This window comes from Manis javanica, chromosome 16, assembly GCF_040802235.1.
Source record: "Manis javanica isolate MJ-LG chromosome 16, MJ_LKY, whole genome shotgun sequence".
NCBI lineage: Eukaryota > Metazoa > Chordata > Mammalia > Pholidota > Manidae > Manis > Manis javanica.
Window position 1 is genome coordinate 15,665,989 of NC_133171.1, and position 22,085 is coordinate 15,688,073.

A 22,085-nucleotide genomic window follows, 5' to 3' on the forward strand; every position below is an offset into this window, starting at 1 on the left:
AGCACTGCAGTGTGATGTCACAAAGGTATGTTACTGAAATTGATTTTTTTCTCTACAATTACCACCATTTTTATCAAAGAGAGCCATAATAAGACTGATTCATTTACAAATTAAGTCTATCTTCAATAACCTTAGCCTGATAACTTACAAAAGTGCAATAAAGATAGGGATTGACCATACAGGCTCTTAATCTGTTTGCTGGAACTTTTCATAAGGAATTTCAGATTGAACATCTTAAACCATCCCAAGGCCAGAAACTCAAGCCAAGGACCTGCCTTCGGATGTTACGTGCTATTGATTCAGGTCGATTCTTCTCTTCTGGAAGCCCCCAAAGTATCTTCAGGCTGCCAGGCCTACAGACATTACCTTCCTTCACCTAGAAAGGCTGCTGGGAGCCTGTGGAGAAAGCGAAGATTCCTGCGACCAGGATTCCCACCTGGCCCTGGTTGGCTGGCTCACTGCACACGTGTGGGCAATGCATCATTACTGACTCCATATAAAGAGCTCTGCCCAGTGCTCTGGGCGACACGGGGCACGGCTGCATGGCTTCAGGAGAACAGAGATGAGACTGGAGTGGTGGCAGCGCCGAGGACAGAGACTGAGATGGCTGTGCAGGCAGAGAGGCCCAGAGGCAGAGATCAGCTTGCTGTATGCAGACGCCCTCTGAGTGAACGGGATTCTACTTACTGACCTGCCACCATGGGAATAAAGTTAGGTATAAACCCTTTCACCCCAAGAATGTTCCATAGTCATTCCTTGGACTGACTCCATAGTGAACTTGCCCAGGGCTGAAACTCATTGACAAGACAGAACCCTATAAGCAAAGCACCAGGCCTATTTCTCCAAGGAGCTTTATTTGCTCCATAAAATCAATGTTAGCTCCTAAGATGTATCTGGGCATATCCGTGCTTATGCACATGATTCTCAAATATGAGATTCCAGTCAGACTTGGTTATATCTAATGTTTCCAATTGTGTCCTGTTACAAGAACAGATTTTTTAAAACTTTTTTAGACTATATCGTCATAAAAATAAGAATACTTATTGAGGGTTTCTGAATTCTGGAGGGATCAGGTAGAGAGTAAAAGATAAATGTTTCATCTTTGGTCACAAAGATTTCAAGTTACCAAATTTTACTAAATTGCTCTAAGCCATCGATAGCTTAGGAAGAAAGGTTTCCTTATATCTGGAAACCAAAAGATTAAAACACCAGAAATATTTCAAACAAAAAGTCATAAAAATTATAATCATCCCCATTAGTCCATTAATTCCCATGTAATCAATTCTTGTTGACTTTGATCTTTTCTTAGTAGTTCTATAAAGCCATCTGTTTTTTTCCCATTAGAGTTCTATAGTTTCTTGCCCAGTTCAGTGGTATGATCTCAAAGTTCTCAGACACCCATATTCTAGAGTACTTTTCAGTTATTTCCATAAATTTCTCTGCAGATGAAACACTTTTGCAGGAACGTTTTTTGCAAAAGCATCAGAGTAAAACAGTAACTGTCTATAAATAACAAAAGGCTTAAAAATGCCCATGTTAAAGATCTTATTAGAGTTTGCAATATGCAGCTGTCTTGCCAATAGGCTTCAGCCCCAGGCAAGTTCGCTATGGATTCAATGTGACCAAAGAAAATGACAGCAAAGGTTCTTTGGGGTGAAAGGGTTTATTGCCCGGCTGGTTCTCCCGGCAGTAAGTGGAGCACTAGCATCTCTGCCTCTGCCCAGAGCACTGGGCCGAGCTCTCTGTATAGCTCAATAATAGCTCATTGCCGAAAGATGTGGAAGCGGTAGCCTAGCAACAGGCCAGTTACATCATCAGATGGTTTAAGTTCAGTGAGGATCCTGGCCACAGGAACCCCAACTTCCCCACAGCAGTTGACAAGGAAATTTGGTTATTTCTGAAATACATGTAATATTTTATAACTAGAATTACAAGTGATAACATTATACTAGGATGTACCAGATTTCTAGAAATTTTTTAAAAACCTGGAACACTAATATATCTGTATAAATACATCATAAAGAAGACTTAGTATTATTTCTTATTTCATTGCTTCCTATGTAATTTAATGTATCAAGTAAACCTACTTAGTTCAACATCTCTTTTCTTTGTAAGGAGAGAACCAATCTTTTGAGATATTCAAGGTACCTCTGGAAAACCCAAAGTTACTTCCAGGTCAAAAAGATTTCACTTAGAATTTGAATTTTGGGGAAATCTGCCAAAAATAATAAAATCTTTAAAAAGCTTGGTTAAATAGGTTCAAAGGTCACTGTGAAACAATACTTAGAAATCTATTATTTAGATAATTAGATTTGTCACTATTTAACCACAGTGACAAAGACTTAGAAGGCAAGTAAAGAACATTAAATAAAGAACAGCTTAGCTTTTTTAACAGAAAAGACTCTGTTTTCTTAATTAATCAAAGACTTGATGAGTAAATGAAACTCAGGAAATTATTTTCAGGGCAAAAAATCTATATTGTCTAGGCAGATTCTTTTAAAGGTAAAGAAAAATCTTTTACACTTTCTTACTAAGGGCAAACAAATAGTCCTAGAAAACTTAGAAAACAAAATTATAACTTTGCACTAGCTTATTTTTTTATTAAAGGTCAGTTTTTCTCAAATACATTTATTTTAATCCTTGCCAGCTTGACCATGCATAAAGTCTTTTTCCAATTCTTTTCTCATACACTTTCTGCAATATTCTTCTTTACATTTATATTTTGTCCTATGTTTTTCTTTATCCCATTTCAAGGTGATCAGCCTAGCTTTAATACAAAATTATTTCCTTTTTTCTCAGTAAAAATTCATTCCCATTTCTCATACCTTCTTTTACTGGAAATATACATCCTGCTTTCCTTGCATTCAGAGATGTTTCTTCTACTATTGCTAGTAGTTTTGATCATATATATTATAATTATTTAACCCTGAAAACCTTAATTTTAGTGAAAAATAAAGAAATAAACTATTATGAACTTTTATAATGGCATTATGTGACTTGGCAAATTTATAAATACTTTTTATAGTTTTTGGAATCATATTCTTTTTCATAGCTAATTTCTCAGTGTGTCACAAAACATATTTACTAATACACACAAATAGGGTTAATTCCTCTGTAAAAGGAAACAAAAAGCAGATAAACCTATGTTCAGTAATTAATGTATCAGTATTGTATCTTATTCAGGAAGGATATGAATATTCAATGAATTTAACTTAACTCATCCTTTAACACAGCAAAACTTTAAGATTTCAAGTTACCAAAATATTTGGGAAAACAAATTTAAAAAAAAATTCACCTAAAACCTTTGAACTCACATCTGTTTAGTTAATTTGCTTTTAACAATCATACTTAGCTTTACTCATGAAAATTTCATGAGACATTAAAGCAGTTAGCCATCATCTTAATTTATTTTTCTTAGTGACAAATTTTATGAGATAACAGAAACTCATTTGACTATTAGAAAGCCTAACTAGAACAAAAGTATTATATTTAATGCTGATAACTCTGAAGACATGCCTGTTTTAATTAAACCAACAAGCTTAAACTACCTTTAATACCAAATATTTTCCCTGAAATTAACTTGGATTAGTTTCTATTACATTTCTGAGAATTTAATTTACATAAGCACTGAATTTTCCTTAGGCCAATTAAATAGAGCTCTTTTGCAAGTTAATTTGGGCAATACAATCCAGAGGTAGAAAATACCACACATTTCCACCCACAGCACATATATGACATACACCAACATCCAGACAGATGCAGAGACCTCACAGCTTCCCTTCTAAAATTTTAACAGTAAGATGATGTAGGGAAAATGGAAGTGCCTATAGCCAGAATCCTCACCTGACCATAATCTACTTGATGATATAATTGGCCTACTGCTGGGCTAATGTTTCCACACCCCTAGGCAACAAGCTTTTACTGACTGAGTCACTATATAAAGAGCTCTGCTCAGAGGCAGAGATGGAGACAGGTTGCAGACTTTCCAGAGGTATATGTGATTCCAGCACTCGACCTGCCACCATGAGAATAAAGATTGGTAGAAACCCTTTTACCCACAATGTTGCATTGTTATTTGGTCTCGCCAAATCCAGAGTGGACTTGCCCAGGGGCTCCCATAAGACAGATGAATATTTGTAAAGAAGATATTTGGTTTTTTGTTTGTTTGTTTTTACCTAAGTTTCAAACAACCTTTCCCCCTGTCTTGCCAATGGGTTTCAGCCCCTGTCAAGTTCACTATGGATTCAGTGTGACCAAAGAAATGACAGTAGGATGTTCTTGGGGTGAAAGGGTTTATACCTAACTTCATTTCCACGGTGGTGGGTTGATCACTAGAATCCTGTCCACTCAGAGCGAGTCTGCAGGCAGCAAGCCGGGCTCTGCCTCTGGGCCTCTGCACTCACAGCCAGCCTCTGCTATTTCTCCTAACAGCCCCTGAACATCAGCTTTAGCTGATCATTTGTAGGAGGACCTAGGATAAATTATGGTCATTTATTTCCTCTGTGTTGGTGTGGGGGGCTCCTCAGGGAACTGTCTGGTTTGTCTGTTAACTAGTGTAACATGCATAGGAAGAAACCCCTCAGCCCTATCGCGGTCCCTGTGAGTAGGACTGGGAATGGCCATTAATCTTTCTAACTGTGGGATCACCTGAAAGTGGGAGTAAAGGGGCTGTATAATTTGAAAGATCTGCTGCTGTCCATGGGACATGAATTCTTTCTGGCAGGAGTCCAGAGAGTATCCACAAAGGAAGTTGGACAGGAAGGCCAGACGCAGGCAGAACCTGCTTACAAGGCCCTGGGAACAGGAGGAACCGGGAGACACGGCGGGGGCCCTCTGCCTGTCCCAGGTACCTGAGCCAGGGCACCTCCTGGCTCTCAGCGGTTCCATGAGTCGCCCGTGTACCCAGGGCCTGCACATCAAGCCAAGGACTCCATAAATCCCGTAGGGAAAGGGAAGTTAAAATAGGCAAATGGGCTCGATTTTGAGAAGGGGAATTTGTATGGGATACAGGCATTAATGTTTGTTCTAAATCTAATTTCTTCTCTTCCATCCTGTTGAGGAAGTCCCCAAGGCTGGCCACTGCGCTCTGTCGTGTTTTCTTTTTAAATTGGTGTTGCCATGGGTACCGATAAAACAATTGCTTAGGGTGCAAGTTCTCTATGTATTTTTAAAAATACATACAGTCAATTCAAAGAATCCTTTGTTTGTAGCCATTGATGAGTAAGATCTGCTAATCTCAACAGCAGCTCAAACCAACATGCCTCTTTGTGGATTGACTGTGGATGTGAGAGTCCTCCCAAAGAAGGGTGCAAAAGATGCAGCCCTCAAAATCCAGAAGGTTTCAATCCCAGGTCAGCCTAAGAGAGCAAAGACCTTCACTGTCACAGGCAGTAAGGACGGTGTACTGAGTGGTTATCTCCGAGCTCCCATGATAACGTGAGATGCGTCCAGTCACAGGCCTGCCAATCTGGGACATCATCGGAAGGGGGCTTTTTCAGCATGTGAAGAGACCATGAATGCTCAGCTGGCAAAGCCCTGTGTGACTGGGCCCCCTCATGACAGACCTCCTGGGAGCTGGCCCTGCTGGACAAGGAGAATGGAAGGCTGAGTGTGGCTTCGTGTCTGGGGAGCCTCATCTGTTCCACTGGCCACCAAGATGTGCAGGGTATGTGCACCTTCTGAATGGCAGAGACCAAAGAGAATATTCTCACTCGTCACAAAGCCAAGCCCTCAAGACACAGAAAGACAAAAGAAAACCTCAACCAGTTTTTCTCATACGCACAGTAAGAGCTTTAGCCAAGTCTTGGGTCTCTGGAGACGAATGAATCCTCAAGAAGGATGGACCACAAGGCCGGGGCGGGCAGTGTGGTGCTTGGCAGTGTGTCTCCTTGTGTAGGAATTTCCTTGAGTTTGCAGGTGGCCCAGCATCAGGCAAACCTGTTTCATGACCAAATTAACCTAACATGTAGGTCTCTGAGTTACATGATGAGCCTTCCAATAGTTCTTCAGTGCTCAACCCATGCCCTCCAATTCTGTGGCTTTGGTTTCCAAGCTGTCCCTTTGCAACAGAATTTACCTAATGGGCACATTAACCCACAGCACAGCTCTTCTATACCAACAGCATTCTGGTAAGCACTGTGGACTCACCAGTCTGTGAAAGTGGCTCAAACAGCAGGCTTACAGGACCTCAGCCTACATTCTACCATTTAGTTTTCCTCCTTATGACATGTGACACAACAAAAAAAGACAGAAATAATGACCATCTCTGGGGGGAAAAGGATCCATGCAAACTGGAGCACTCACAATAAATCTGTACCAGAGTCACCAGCTCAAGAAGCCAGGTCCACAATCATTTCTCCAGCAAATCCAAATTCAGAAAAGGGGAAAAATGGAAAGGCCAGCCTCCACCTCACTTCCACCAGACCCTGTGGGCAGGCATCCAGGAGGTGGGCATGGTGAGAACTTGTACCTTGTGCTGGCTTTTCGGTAGAGTCCCAGGAGGCCTCCACCACAGCAGCCTCGCAGCAAGCCATGTCCAGACAGTGAAGTCGGTCTATTCTGGCCATCAAGTGTAGGGGGGCAAAAGTTTTTCCTCTACCCTTCTCGGTTCTTTTGGCTGATTTACTAATTAAGTTGACATAAGACAGATTAACAGGAGAAAAATGTAATTTTGTCCATACAGGAACCCCAAGGAAATGAGATCAAGGCCGAGTAAGGCAGCCAAGTCTTATATGCCATTAACTGGGGAAAGGGATGAGGTTATGGCTTCAAAGGGGAGGAAGACAATTCACAGGAGAATGGGAAGAGCAGTGCTTGGGGGACAGATTTTTGCTGAGACAAGCAGAGACGAGGGGACAGCAGAGATGTTGGAACAAACAGGTCTGCCCAGTACCCCCTGACCCCCAAACCCAGCCCCCCCTTTTGGAGTTACCTCTGGTGGTGGCTCTCTTCTTCACCAGGCCCTCAACCTTATTTCTTAGAGGCAGGAAAGGGGGAGGAAAGAAGCTCTCCTGACTCTGGGCCTCAATGGTCTTAAGCTCAAAATAATCCAATGTGCCAGAGAGGTGCATTTTGGGACAGGCCCCCTTTGGTAGCAAAACCTCTGAGGTCATTTTCCCAGAAGTCCTTTCAAAGGATTGAGTGATTGATGGATGCAGAAATCCTAAGGGGAACAACAAAAAGTCCATGTAAGAGCCATTTTTGTTTGGAAAGAATTCTTCATTTTTATGAGCATTAAATTTTCTGTTACTTTTTATGTGTCATATAGCCCACTGACTTTTACAATAATTGCAAGGACTCGTTGATGGTGTTGATAGAACTGTCATAAAATCTAGTGGTGACAGACATTCAAGATTGTGCATGTCACTCCTATCATGGGCTTCCTCTGGCATGTCACCATTCTTTCTCCAGTCCACGCTGTGATTTTCCAGTAACCTTTACCCAGACTGGCCCATGGGTTCACAGCTGACACTAAAAGGCCCTCCCTTCGCTTGATTATTTAGGGAATTACGGCAGGTAACGTTGAAATAACAAAAGAGTGGATGCCATTGATCACAGTGAATGTTTTTCCACTGTTTTTCAGCCACACGATAAAAACAGGATGCCTCACTCCTGGGGACCAGTGGCTGGCATAACTTATCAAAAGCTTTTTCCTTTTCCTTTGACTTTCCCCTTTGTTTCCTTGAGGGATATAGAAATGACATCAAACTGTTCAAAATAGCTCTGACCTATTACAGATGACCGAAGAGGTATTTTCTTCATTTTGAAGAAAAAATAATAACTCTAACCTTTTGTTTTGTACAGAAAACAAACAGGATGTATATATTTTTTCCAACATCTGTAGGTTTTATCTCATCCTTTCCTGCTCTTTTGAAACGAAAGAGGTTAATTTTAAAAAGAGAACTTGCATTAGTTTTCCATAATAAATTGACTAAATCATAACTATATTAGGGACATAGGAAAAGAAAAGGGAAATCTCTCACACTTGTAAATCAGCTTGGTTTCTTTCAAAACAAATGTTAGCATTTCGTAGTGAGTTCAGTTGGCAGGTGTCATGTCTTCACATTGTCCCTCTTAAGATTCTCTGAGGCAGTTAGATCTGGATGTAGTCAGAGCAGGATAATGTCCCTGCAACCACGTTCTACAATTCAGAGGTGCAGTTCTGGCCCAACATGAAACCATCCTATATTGTATCACTAAAGCACAGACCTGTTCCAGAAAGGGCATCTAACCACTGATATGGTAAAAGCCCTCAATTCTGCCTTAGATGGTCCAAGCCAAGGAACTCTCACACGTCCCTCCACCCACCCAGACTGGGAAAGTGTCCATGGGTGCAATCAGGGCATCTTTCTTTAGACCAGTGCTGTCCAATTGAATCCTACAATGAAGCACATTTTAAAAAATATTTTCACTGTCTAATACAGAAGTCTCTAGCCAGTAATGCCTATTGGGCACTTGAAATGTCACGAGTGCCCCTGAGAACCAGAAACTTTGATTTTATAAAAGTTAATTAATTTAAATCTAAGTTTATATAGATCTATGTGCCTAGCAACCACCATAGTGAATAATCCACCTTCAGACTCCCTAGAATGTACTTCCTAATCTTGAATTCCTTAATGTATATTTAAATAACTAACAACATTTCTGATCTTTTATTATTTTAAATGAAAAAAGTAATAAAAAAGCATCTCATCTCAAACTGGGATGATAATTTGCTTAATAATTTTTTATAACAAAACATGAAAAATCTAATTCAGGGAATTTTGAGATGAAGTTCCAAAGGTCCTCTGTAGATACATCATTTTACATTCCAATTATTTTAGTTTTATGTAATTATAAACCATGTGCAATGTATATAATAAGGTATCAGCAGATACAATGATGTTCAAAGAGCTATTTTCATAAGTTCTAAGAAACTAGTCAACAAGCCCCTTGAGGCAAACCAAGGTAAGCAGAGGGGAGGAGCTCCTGGTATTGTTGTGAACGAGGACACCTGAGTCTCACGTGGAGCGTATATTAAACTGGTGCCCCTCAAATTGGGAACAGTTTTTTTATAGTGGTAAGAATACTGAATTCTGAAACTTCTCCTGCACATGGAGGATATAAGGGTTTGGATCTGGGCAACTGAAGGTATTTGGAGGCACTTTTTTTTTAGGAGGGAGAAGTGTTTCTGTCACAACCCCAAAGGGGAGGGATAAGAGCATGTGCTCCTTACCCCCCATTTAGGAGAATGAGCCCTAAAGAAATCACCAAATGGCCCCAGCATCTGCTGCAGAGCCTCCTCCCCAAAAGGACCTGACAGAGGGCTGGTGACAAAGCCATCCTAGAGACATGCCCAGGTTGGAAGAGAAAGGACAGGGGTTTGTGATGTAACTGCACCCCTGCAAACTGCCCAAGTAAAGAACAGATAAATGTTTCCTCCAGAAAAAACATGAATCCTAAAGGGCTGTCTGGGAGAGACATGCTGAAATGCCATTGGATTGTAGGACATTTCCCATACCCGAGGGACTAGATTGGAAAGTTCTTAGGTGGGTGCAGGTGGGTGGGAAGGGGGCACACAGGGCCTCCAGAGGATTTACAAATCTCAGGACAAAAGAAAATTTCAACTCTGCCAAGACCCTGGTGCACTGACACCAGCTCAGGGGGGATTTGTTCATTGAAAGGCTTTCCTTTAGTTTTTCTGTGTCCCAACCCAAAGGGGCCCTTTTCCTCTTAGTTTTTCTGTGTCCCAACCCAAAGGGGCCAGACACAGCAGAAAACAGTGGGAAGGAGGAGCTCTGGGGATAGCAGAAAGCAAAAAGCCATTTCCTGTCTGTGGAGGCTGAGCCGACACCGTGGTGGCTCAGAAGCATAAAGAAGACAGGCAACTGAGACAGCAAATAAAATGGCATAGCCTTCTTCTACATCCATGAACGATAAGAGGACCATCAGTTTTGTTTGCCTGCTATATTTTCTTCATGCCTGTTAAAAACTGACATCTTAAATGCTACAGCAAGTCTGAGGTGAAGTTTGCCCTATAACAATATTTAAATGGCTGGGCTCTTCAGTCTTGTGATCTCTAGTGCTTTTTGGCGGGGAACTATAGGAAGTAAAAAGTGTCTTTCTTCTTGTTCACATAAATAAAGACTATTTAAAATCAGATTTAAGACTTTAAACAAGGAGACTGGTTTTGCTAACTAAGACTTAGTATAATTTAGGAATGCCTTAAATAATCAACAGTGTTAGAAGATTAAATTAGTGACCTTAAGGACTCAAATGCGCTCTTAACATGCACGCATTTCCCACTCTTCTTCATTAACCCAACATATGAATGACCACAGAGTTCTGCTTGAAAAGCCTGGTTCTAGAGCAGAGTCTCGATGTCAGGGGGAACATATCCTGGTGTCTTCCCAGAGGGAACCAGGACCGTGTCCCGGGGGGGGATTACCTACCTCAGGGAGGAAATGTATCTGACAAGTGTAAATTGGGTCCTGGGCCTTAGGTAAAGGATGCAAATTTCTCCAAATGCAAATCATTTAATTGTACCGATTTAATGAACTTTATTTAATTGCTGATTAAAGAATCACCAACCTTGAATAGATCTTAAAACTTACTTAGTCTACCTTATACATTGTAAAGATCACTCACCTTAATATAGTCGATAAATTCAACTAAATTGAAAGAGAACATAGTTCAAATGGCTACCCAAGCTCATAGTGCTCAGAAACTGAACAAGGAGTTAAACCCTGGTTTGTGACCTCCTATCCTGGGTGTGCCCCTCAGGAAATGGTCCTTGTCGTCTAACTTTACCCAGTGGATTCTTTAGCAATAATGTTTTTCAAACTTAACTTCATTTTTAATGAATAAGTATGTCAACTTTCATGTCCATTTTAAATATGTATTAAGACCACTGTCCATGAAAATTAATGAACTCTCCAGAAATAATCCATTAAAATTGCTTAAAATGTAGACTGAAAAATTGTATAGTTGGATATTGGATATTCCTTTTCAATTTCTAGAAAAGCCAGTATTTAAAATACCCTAGAAGGCTGCTATGGATGGAAATGCTCCCAAGGCTAAATAGCCATCACCAGAGAAAATAAACATGGTAAAGCAAGTAGACCAATTAATTACTAAGAAAATGCAAAATTAAATCAACTACCCACAAAGTCAGTCAAGGCATACACAAAAAGTACAGAATATGACACCTAATATATAAAGAGTGGAGGAGAAAGAAAAAGAAAGGAGGGGAAAAAATAACCTTTAGATTGTGTTTGAAATTGCATATAAGCGAGTTAAGTTAGACCATTAGATAGTAAAGAAGCTGTCCTTGAACGTCTGGTAACCGCACAAAGCCTGCAATGGCAATAAGTACACATCTATGGATAATCACCCTAAATGTAAATGGACTGAATGCACCAATCAAAGGACATAGAATTACAGAAAGGTTAAAAAACAAGACCCATCTATGTGCTGTCTACAAGAAACTCCCTTCAAACCCAAAGACATACACAGACTAAAAGTGAAGAGAAGGAAAAAGATATTTCATGCAAATAATAGGGAGAAAAAAGAAGGAGTTGCAGTACTTGCATCAAACAATATGGATTTCAAAACAAAGAAAGTAACAAGAGACAAGGAAGGACATTACATAATGATAAAGGGGTCAGTCCAACAAGAAGGTATAACCATTATAAATATTTATGCACCCAACATAGGAGCACCTAAATCTGTGAAACAAATACTAACAGAATTAGAGGGGGAAATACAATGTAATGCACTCATTTTAGAGATTTCAATACACCACTCACTCTCAACTTTTATTCAACCTAGTACTGGAGATACTAGCCACAGCAATCAAGACATTGCACTGGTAAGGAAAAAGTTAAACTGTCACTGTTTTCAGATGACATGACATTGTACATAAAAAACCCTAAAGAGTCCAACCCAAAACTAGTACAATAACTGAATTCAGCAAAGTTGTAGGATATGAAATTAATATACAGAAATATGTTGCTTTCCTATATACTAACAATGAACTAGCAGAAAGATAAATCAGGAAAACAATTCCATTTACACTTGCATCAGAAAGAACAAAATACCTGGAAAAAACCTAACCAAGGATATGAAAGACCTATACCCTGAAAACTACAAGACACTCATGAGTGAAATTAAAGAAGACACCAATAAATGGAAATACACCCCATGCTCATGGATAGGAAGAATTAATATTGCCAAAATGGCCATCCTGCTTAAAGCAATCCACAGATTCAATGCAATCCCTATTAAAACATCAAGAGCATTCTTCAACAAACTAGAGAAAATAGTTATAAAATTCATATGGAACAAGAAAAGACCCTGAATAGCCAAAGCAATCCTGAGAAGGAAGAATACAGTGGGGTGGGGGGGGGAGGGGGGGGGTATTCTGCTCCCTGACTTCAAGCTGTACTACAAAGCCACAGTAATCAAGACAATTTGGTACTGGCACAAGAACAGACCCATAGACCAGTGGAACAGACTAGAGAGCCCAGATATTAACCCACACATAGATAGCCAATTAGTATATGATAAAGGAGCCCTGGATATACAATGGGGAGATGACAGCCTCTTCAACAACTGGTGTTGGCAAAACTGGACAGCTACATGCAAGAGAATGAAACTGGATTATTGTTTAACACCATACACAAAAGCAAACTAAAAATGGATCAAAGACCTGAATGCAAGTCATGAAACCATAAAACTCTTAGGGGAAAACATAGGCAAAATTCTCTTGAATATAAACATGAGCAACTTTTTCCTGAACATATCTCCTCAGGTAAGGGAAACAAAAGCAAAAATGAGCAAATGGAACTATATCAAACTAAAAAGCTTCTGTTCATCAAAGGACACCATCAGCAGAACAAAAAGACATCCTATGGTATGGGATAATATATTCATAAACAAGATATCTGATAAGGGGTTAACATCCAAAATATGTAAAGAGCTCACATGCCTCAATACCCAAAAAGCAAATGACCCAATTAAAAAATGGGCAGAGGATCTGAACAGACACTTCTCCAAAGAAGAAATTCAGATGGCCAACAAGCACATGAAAAGATGCCCCACATTGCTAATCATCAGAAAAATGCAAACTAAAAGCACAATAAGTTATCTCACACGAGTCAGGATGGCCAACATCCAAAAGACAAGGAAAACAAATGCTGGTGAGGGTGTGGAGAAAGGGGAACCCTCCTACACTGCTCGTGGGAAGGTAAACTATTTCAACCATTGTGGAAAACAATATGGAGGTTCCTCATAAAATAAAAATAGAAACACCATTTGACCCAGGAATTCCACTCCTAGGAATTTATCCAAAGAAAACAAGATCACAGATTCAAAAAGACACATGCACCCCTATGTTTATTGCAGCACTATTTACAATAGCCAAGATATGGAAGCAACCTAAGTGTCCATCAGTAGATGAATGGATAAAGAAGATGTGGTACATATACACAATGGAATACTATTCAGCCATAAGAAGAAAACAAATCCTACCATTTGCAACAACATGGATGGAGCTGGAGGGTATTTTGCTCAGTGAAATAAGCCAGGTGGAGAGAGACAAGTACGAAATGATTTCACCCATCTGTGGAGTATAACAACAAAGCAAAAACTGAAGGAACAAAACAGCAGCAGACTCACAGACCCCAAGAAGAGACCAGCAGTGCCCAAAGGGAAAGGGGTTAGGAGGGTGGGTGGGAAGGGAGGGAGAAGGGGATTAAGGGGTATTATGATTAACCACATGTAATATAGGGGTGGTCACTGGGAAGGCAGTATAGCGCTTAGAAGATAAGTAGTGACTTTATAGCATCTTACTCTGCTGATGGACAGTGACTGTAATGGGGTATGTGAGGGGACTGGATTATAGGGAGGAATGTAGTAGACACAATGTTGTTCATGCAAAATCTTCATAAGATTGTATATCAATAACACCTTAATAAAAAATATTAAAAAAAGATAAAACAGTTTTGCATGTTTGACTTTAACACAATGAGCCATCAAAGTCTTCAAAGATTCCATAGTGACACAATACTTTTCTCTAAGACCTGGTGCAAAGCATCCCTTCATTCTATCCCAGACCCAACAGCTTCCCAGGTCAATAACAATGTTTAAGTCAACCAAATAATCAACATTTTAAATTAGTATGTGCATTTGATCAGATGACAGTGATCAAATAATCAGTTCCGAAGCCTGCTTTGTGGATGACTAGTCACCGATATCATCACCCAAAAACCTTAAAAAAAGGATTCTTTATCCATCCTTCTCCCTCCTCGCCTTCCTCTTCTCTCCCCTTCTCCCCCTGCCTCCCTCCCCCACCCTCTCTCCCTGTCTCTGGACCTACACAGCCTTCTGTGACCACTGGATAATTACAAGCTTTGCTGCAGGGTCTGTTCCGAGACTTGCATTTGCACGGTCACACGGAAATCAACCAAAGGAAGGCCTGTATCAGTTTAGTTCTGGACGGAAGTACACCCGGCATAACCGTGACTGTTTAGCACAAGCAGAATGAACAGGTAACACTGCTACTTTCTGGGCACAAGCTGGATACCCACCCTCTAACTATTTTTGCATGACAAACTGTAAATGGGCTTGGGATGGTTTACATACTAATTTGCAGAGACTTAAGTCCAGTTGTAAATGAATACTGCAAAGTATTTTCTGACAACTTATTAAAAATTTAAGTTATCATTCCAAACCCTCAGGCTACTTGATTTTTAAAGTTAAATTTTCTTCTGAAATAGTGATATGTGATGCCTGTCAAAAATCCAGAGCCATAATAGCTTTAGGCTACTTTCCAAAAATAAGATAGCAGCCTGTGTCAGTCAGCAAGCGTGGGTGCACTGTTTTCCATGCTTCTTTAGGGGCTGATAACTCCTACAGTTGAAATTTGCCTGCCACTTGGCCAAAAAGACTGGCTCTGTGCTAACAATATGAAACAAATTATGTCTTGTCCACTGAGGTGACAAAACAAGAGTGGACAGCCTGCTTTTGATAAAAAAAATGACTTCCCCTTTCCAAATGAGCAGTGAAGTCCTCACCGGAACATTCCATGTTGAAATGTTTCCTTTCCTTACTTCATTTCCTCCTCTTGGAGAAAGGGGACTTAAGGAAGAAACTCAGTGTGGCCTGCACTGCGAGGCATTTTACAAATTATTTTGTTCTGGTAAAGTGGCTGATTCTAAGAAGAAGGGGTTTGTCTAGGCTTGAGAGCTTATTTGGGGTGGGGGAAGGGAGAAGATATTTTTTTAAAAAGTAAGTGTCCTCCTTGAGAATTGCCTTTCCTGTCTTAAGAAAATAGGCTTTTTAATTCTAGATCTATGCCTCTCACCCAGGGTAGCACCATCCACCCTGGGGGTGTTTGCAAATGTGTAGATGTGAGGGGAATTGCTTGGTTTTCCTACATCTTGTGTAGGCATGCTCCTGGCACTTAGGGGGCAGGACCGGAGATGCTGATCTCACCACCGTGTGCACCCTGTCCAGCCCAGCCCACCAACAGGACCACCCTTGCCTCAGTGAGATGTGCATCCCACCATTTGCTGGGTGTTTCTCTTATGACATGTGAAATGAAAGGATATCTTTATATTATTCTCACTAACACTGACATGACAAGTATTACCTATGTGCGATCTTCTGATGGCAACAAAGAAAATAAATGAAGGTCATCAACATTTTGTCCATGGCCAGGGTGTCCGCACTGTCCATGTGTATTAAATATCTGATCAAGGAATGTTAAATATGCTCATCTTTTCATTCAGCTTTAAATAAATTCTATACCTTGCTTAATGAAATTCTGAAAAACAGATATTCTTACATGATATGAATAATCAGCTCTTGTTTTCTGAAATTTGGATTTTTCTTGAGAAATTTACTCAGTGAAAGAAGTAATTCTTGAGTAGTTAGTTATAAAGCAAATGTTTATCTAAAGTGAATCATTTAATTATTGTGTTGGTTTTCTATTACTCATATCACAATTAACAGGACATTCTTAGGGGGAAAACACGACCCAAAGCCAGCACAGTGGCGGGGCCTGCACTGCCTGGTCTCGGACAGGCAGTAAGGCTCACAGCCCCTCAGGGTACACAGGCCTCTCCGTGCTACAGGGCTGAGATCCTGGGGGACCCACATCCTAGCTGGGATATGCAGGTGTGAATGCCACCCCCCCGCCGACGTGCCACATGGAGTAACAATAGCAGCAGTAATAATAAGTATAATTATTATTATCACTTGCATTTTACAAAGAACATCTTATCTTGTTCTGATCAAAGTATAGAAACAGAAGCTGCAAACCTTCAGTACCTATGAGTAGGTGCACGTGTGTGTGTGTGTGTGCATGCATGTGCGTGTGTGTTGGGGTGGGGTGACCATTTGCTTGAATCCTGTTTTAATAGCCTGTTTTTCCTCAATTAAAGTTGAGCTTTGTTTTTGTTTCCTTTTAAAGGTTATATGTGTGTCTATGTGTGTATGTCTGTATTTTCCAATGTTTTGTTTGATTTTTTTGGCCAACTGATGTGACAATGTTTCGCCCTAGTGTTTTGATTCTCACACAGGGAACAATTAGACTCAAGTCAGATTCACCCGACCTCGTTGTAGAGCGTGTGGAGTGCGCTGCATACACGTTCATTGATACGAACCCAGCAAATCTAGGTCATAGTCTTTATTTTGCCCATGAACAATTTTCCTAAAGTAGCTGGTAAAGAACCAGGGGCCTGACGGCATTTTGTCTATAGCAAACCTCACCAGGCCAAGGTTTCCATCCTTTGGAAATCTTTAGGTCATTTGCATTTTTCACCATTAAATAGAAGTTAAAATAGTTTTGAAGAACCATACATTTTGGGCACATAGTAAAATATAGCAAGTGCGTTCAACAGCCTTTTAGAGGCGATAGATGTGAGTGTGCACACACTGATGTACGCCTCGCCCCGGGTGTGCGTGGCTGTTGGTGGCAAGTCAGAGGGGAATGCTGCAAAGTGCATGAATGGTATTTAAAGTGATCACTTTGCACAGGAAGAATTTTCCTTGTTCTTGCTCTCTTTTTTTCTTTCTTTTAAATAAAAGGGAAATTGTATATAGCAGCTCAGGTAGATTCTGTAACATGCCACTAAAATTATCCAACCTAGGCCGGTCCCAAGGGCTCACTTTTTATGTAACGATGAACTTTTGATGCACAGAAGCCATGCAGGTTATCCTACTGGTTCATCAGGGTTTGGGGGTATTGTAGGCACAAAGTTTTCTCCTAAGACAAAATTAATAGTTTTAAAAGCCCATAGAATATAAAGGGCAATATGCTAAGATTCCACATTTGTGGGCACATCTCAGTATGTATTTCTCTCTGCATCAGGGAATCTAGAATCATAGTGGGAACTGACCACACGGTGGTGGTGATTTTAAAGGGCATTGTATACCTAGTTTAATTTTCCCAATGTGTCACTCACTTAAATGGCATAGATTATATTTTTTTAAATGACTTAGGGGGGAATACAAGTAACTATTCAAATGTCACATCTACATTCATCTTAACTGTGACTTTCGCATGCAGTAGTGAACACTCACCTGGACGTTTATCGTTGCCACGTTAAGACAGTGTCTCCGTCTCCTGTGTTAGAAAACACTGCAAACTTAAGGCCCCTTGTGTATATTCTTTCTTCTCTTCCTACCAACAAACGGGTTCTCCCTTCTGTTCCTGGACAACAGAGATGTCATCGGCTGTTATGAGAAAAGACAGGTTCCTTAATTCAGACCTCGAAGGAGAAAATCGTTTTACTTCACCTTTAGTGAGAATTTCATTTGTAAATGTTCCTGTCAATTGAAACATACCGAAGAAGACAGTGACTGAGCACTGCAATGGAGCAACGTGGCAGGAGGAAATTAGGCCACAGCGGAAACTGGCAACACTGGGATTCGCTCTCTGGTAGGCACGAACCCTTTCGAGACCATAAATCTCTCCCACATCTCCATCATTGGGTAAAGGTCACTACTTTTATGCATTCACCCCAACCCTCTTTCGATTTAAAAAGACAGAGCTCAATCACAAAGTGCATGGGAGTGTTTCGGAATATGACTAAATTAAATTTCACAAATAAAGTGAATGCACATCATCAAACCTACCAAGGGAGACGGGGTGGGAGCGGAGGGCTGGGAGGGGAGGAGAGAGAGCATGGGCAGCCACCCAAGATGGGCTTCAGCTTACCCGGGCCTTTGTTCTAGAGGTCACTCCTCCCTGTTTCCACTGGGAACTGTGGAAAGTGGGGCAAAGATTGCAGCCCCAGGGTGGCAGGTGCCCTGAGACACAGGGGTTGGATGGAGACTTGAGCTGATTCTAGAAGGGAGAGCATGGCGCCTCAAGAGCACAGTAGCCCCCTCACCCACTCTGGTTTCCACACTCTATTACTGGCCATCAGCCTCAGTTCGGAAACAGATGAACCTGCTTCCATCCTTCCATCAGAAGGGCAGCAGCGCCCTGACACTGCGTCATGGGGTCTGTGCCCCTCGCCTCGGCTCACCTGACCGCAGGCAGGCGTTGTAGTAGCATCTGTGTCATCGCAAGAAGGTGAGTGTGCAGCAACAGGTATTTTGAGGCAGACCACGTTCACGTAACTTTTATTACAATATGTTGTTACAGTTATTCTATTTTAGTATTGGTCATTGTTGTCAATCTCTTTCTGTGCCTAATTTATAAATTAACGTATGTACACAGTCGCAATTAGTTTTCTTTTGGCCGGTATAGCTTACAGAAGTTTTGAGAATCTTCTATAGTCTTTTTAATACATGCTGCTGAGCAATACTTAAGTTATTCTGAACTTAAGCAATTAATTACTTCAGACCACTATGGAAAGACTTGCATTTATTCTTACTAAAGCTCGCCTTGCCTTCTGCAGTTTCCTTGCTGTACCATACAGTGGATGTGTTGGTACCCCCGGTTCACCGCATGCATGCGGTACAAGCTCACTGAGAGAGGATGGGAAGAGACAGACCAGACATTTGTACTGGGCTTTCAAAGATAAGCAGGACCTTGAGAAGTGGACATCACAAAGAAGGCTGTATTTTTTTCTCATTCTACTATATACTTGCTTCTAGCTCCTGATCGCCTCTTTCTCCAATGCTCCTCGAAATGTTACCTTACACATAATGGTCATTCTTGTGGGACAAGAAAAACAAAAACATAAAATGCCAGCACCACTACAAAAAGGGTTATCTTTATGATTTTACTTTATGCTGTAAGCTGTCGGGAATTTTAGAAATTCCAAGAGAAGTCGATTCATTTGTGAAGTAAAAGTCTCTTAGAAACGAAGAAATAAAAGATAAGTAAAGAAAACAGAGGTTCTCAGAGGGTGATCTCCCCCACCCACTGCTAGCCCTGACCCAATTCATTGCAAAATGTGAGAGTTTAGGGGAGGGGATTGGTGCCATGACAAACAGAAGGTGGAACTGACCTTTGATATGATGGGCAAGGGATGATCAACATACTGCAAGTTTTCAGGCAGACACAGCAAAGAAGAACCTGCTTCAAATGCCAATGCAAACAGCACTGCAAAGCAATGGTCCTAGTTAAACGACTTCTTCAGAAATCAGACAACGAATGTCATAGCCAGGGCTCAAACTCTGCCTCCACAAATTTGTACAGAAGTTTCACTTTTGAAGCTTGGAAATTCTTTATGTTTCAACAGTGAGAATTTTACTAAAAATGTTTGTAGAAGGAAGTAATTTTTAATTTTTAGTCTTGCTTTTATTTTCCATGCTGCTTATTTGCCAAATAACTTGTGTGAGCCATTTGTGTCTTGCCTGACAAGTAGGAATTTAGGCCATGTCAGAAACTGAGAGTGAGAGAAGTGGCTGTGTATTTGCGCATGGAACTTTCCAAGGACACATGTAAATGCCATTTTGCTAAGTAAATGATAAGAACTGTGGGGGCAAGTCCACACACATTTTTTGTTATGACTTTAGTTCTAAGCACAATGACCTATAAGATACAGAAACTCAACTGCTTGATTTTGAGGAGAACAGCAGCAAAGGGTTTATATGCGTGGATCGGGAGGGCATTCTGTGAGTGAAGTGTATTGATTCCCATCATCTCTAATCAGAGAGTGTTATCAGACAGGATTCGGGAGAGACTATGCCTAGAGTCAAGCTTAGCAAATAACATCAATGCTGAAGGAATCCTAGAAGATCTTAAATACTTGTAATCTGCAGATTTCTTTTAAAAAAGATATCAACTATGCATGTAAGTTTATAATCAATTCAAAATAAAAAGTTAAAAATGTGTATATTAAGAAGATAATAGGCTTGATTTTTAAATATGTATTTTTGTTTCTAAGCATGTATATAAGCATACTCCATACATTGGAGTGAATCACTTATTTAAGTATCTGCCAACGATTTGAAAGTGTGGTTGTATTTTCCTTTCTTTCCCCATTGATTAAGTTTCTAGGTGACGTTGGGCACATCCCTCATGCCCTGCCGTGGGTCAGTGTCCTCACCTCTGCTAACACAGCCTGGGAGCGAGGGGCGTGGTGACCTGTGTCTGCAGACCTTAATGAAGAATGTGATACTTTTAGCAAAAGAGGAACTGTACTTTTTATTTCATTATCAATAATACACCTTCGGGGGTTCTCAGGAAGCTGAGGCCTGTTTGGCTCAGGCTGGCTGTGTTTCATCTTTCTCTCCATCTCTCGGGTCAGCACACCGTCCGAGACTCACCTGACTGGGCAGTGCTGCTCTGGATTGATCCTTCAGGCAGTTCTCCTCCCACGTCCAGTGCCCTTTGTTCTCTTATAACATGGCCTCAAGACTTCTGCAGGAACACCTGTAAGCGAAGTCATACCTTAGGGAAGTGTGTCATTTCTCTCTGTGTAGGTCTCTCATTAGTTCGCTATATCAACATCCCACGGGTCAAGTTTAATTTACAAGGTGAACCAAACAAAAACCTAAGAAGGGAACAAAGATGAGAAACAAATACGGCATGAAGTTCTCAGCATTCCTGCAGCTGTGAGCGTCATTCTATAAAACGTGAATTCCAGAGAACCTTCACTTATCATCTTCCATCTCCTCTCTATTCCCCCTTTTAAAATTAATTTTATACAGTTGCATTCTTTGTAAGGAGCCTCAGTTCTCCTTATGTTTTCTTTCTTTCTAAATCACGTCAATTATAAAAATAAGCTAAGCAAAATGCATTCAAAACAGAGGAAGTCCAACACATATTTAAAGATGCAGTTCATCAGGGGCAGGACGATGTCTGAACCCTTGGGACAGCTCAGCCTTAACGCAGCAGAGAAAGCAGTGGAGTCAAGAATGGCAGTGACCTGGAGACCAGGACGTGGCGTTGGTGATGTCCCAGGCAGCTGAAGCTCAGTTTGGTAGAAAATAACGTCTGTGGAATTCCTCAGAGTAGTGTCGTTCCCCGTGAAATTTTGGTTATAGCCCCCACTTCCTCGCATGGAAACTCGTAAGAGCTTTTCAGTTATAACCACCAGGATAAAAGTATTCATTTTTCCATTCAGAGCCAGCCTACTCTGCCCAGGCTGTGTATTTTTTTCAGGCAACTTCTGACCCTATGGGGAGTAAGTGCTGAAGACATTGTGCATCAAAGCTGTGTGGCGGTTGGTGGTGAGGGGCAACCACTCAGCATGTGAATGACCCCATTTCGAGCAGAGGAAGTGGCTAGAATTCAGGAGGGAAGAGCAAATTCTCTTACATCGAGCTATAAGGACGACAGTACTGAGTTCCGTGGACTAGACAGGAGAAGGGTTTTGGAAGTAGGAGCAGGCAGGTTAGCTCAGGGTCTAGGATATCAGATCACTCCTGAAGCTGAGAGTTAACTGCAAACTGTCTCGACGCTATAATTCTGCCTCCAGGTGTCCTGGAGTGAAAAGATCCTTTGGGATAATCACGAACTTTGGGCATGGGAAGACTCAATACAGTATTTATTATATCTTGGTAATAAAAAGGAAGAAAAATTTGTATACTGCACATTTGAAATAGACCTTAAAATATGCTAAACTCATCTTAACATATATTAAAATATTGAACCAAAAGATATCTAAATTACACATATTGGCTCTCTTTTTAATCCCATA

At 40.8% G+C, this 22,085-nt stretch overlaps 1 long non-coding RNA gene across 2 annotated transcripts in view; it reads right to left on the reverse strand.

Annotated features, from left to right (window-relative positions):
• Positions 1 to 22,085, reverse strand: part of LOC108403037 (uncharacterized) — a 119,245-nt gene that overhangs the window by 19,574 nt on the left and 77,586 nt on the right. The window contains exons 7-10 of one of the 2 annotated variants that reach the window (XR_005059245.2): positions 20,710 to 20,815; positions 19,446 to 19,540; positions 17,566 to 17,718; positions 6,932 to 7,162 (exon numbers count right to left, since the gene is read on the reverse strand). This is a non-coding gene — a long non-coding RNA (uncharacterized lncRNA). The remainder of the gene's footprint in view (positions 1 to 6,931; positions 7,163 to 17,565; positions 17,719 to 19,445; positions 19,541 to 20,709; positions 20,816 to 22,085) is intronic. The other variant, XR_005059246.2, reaches the window with a different exon arrangement.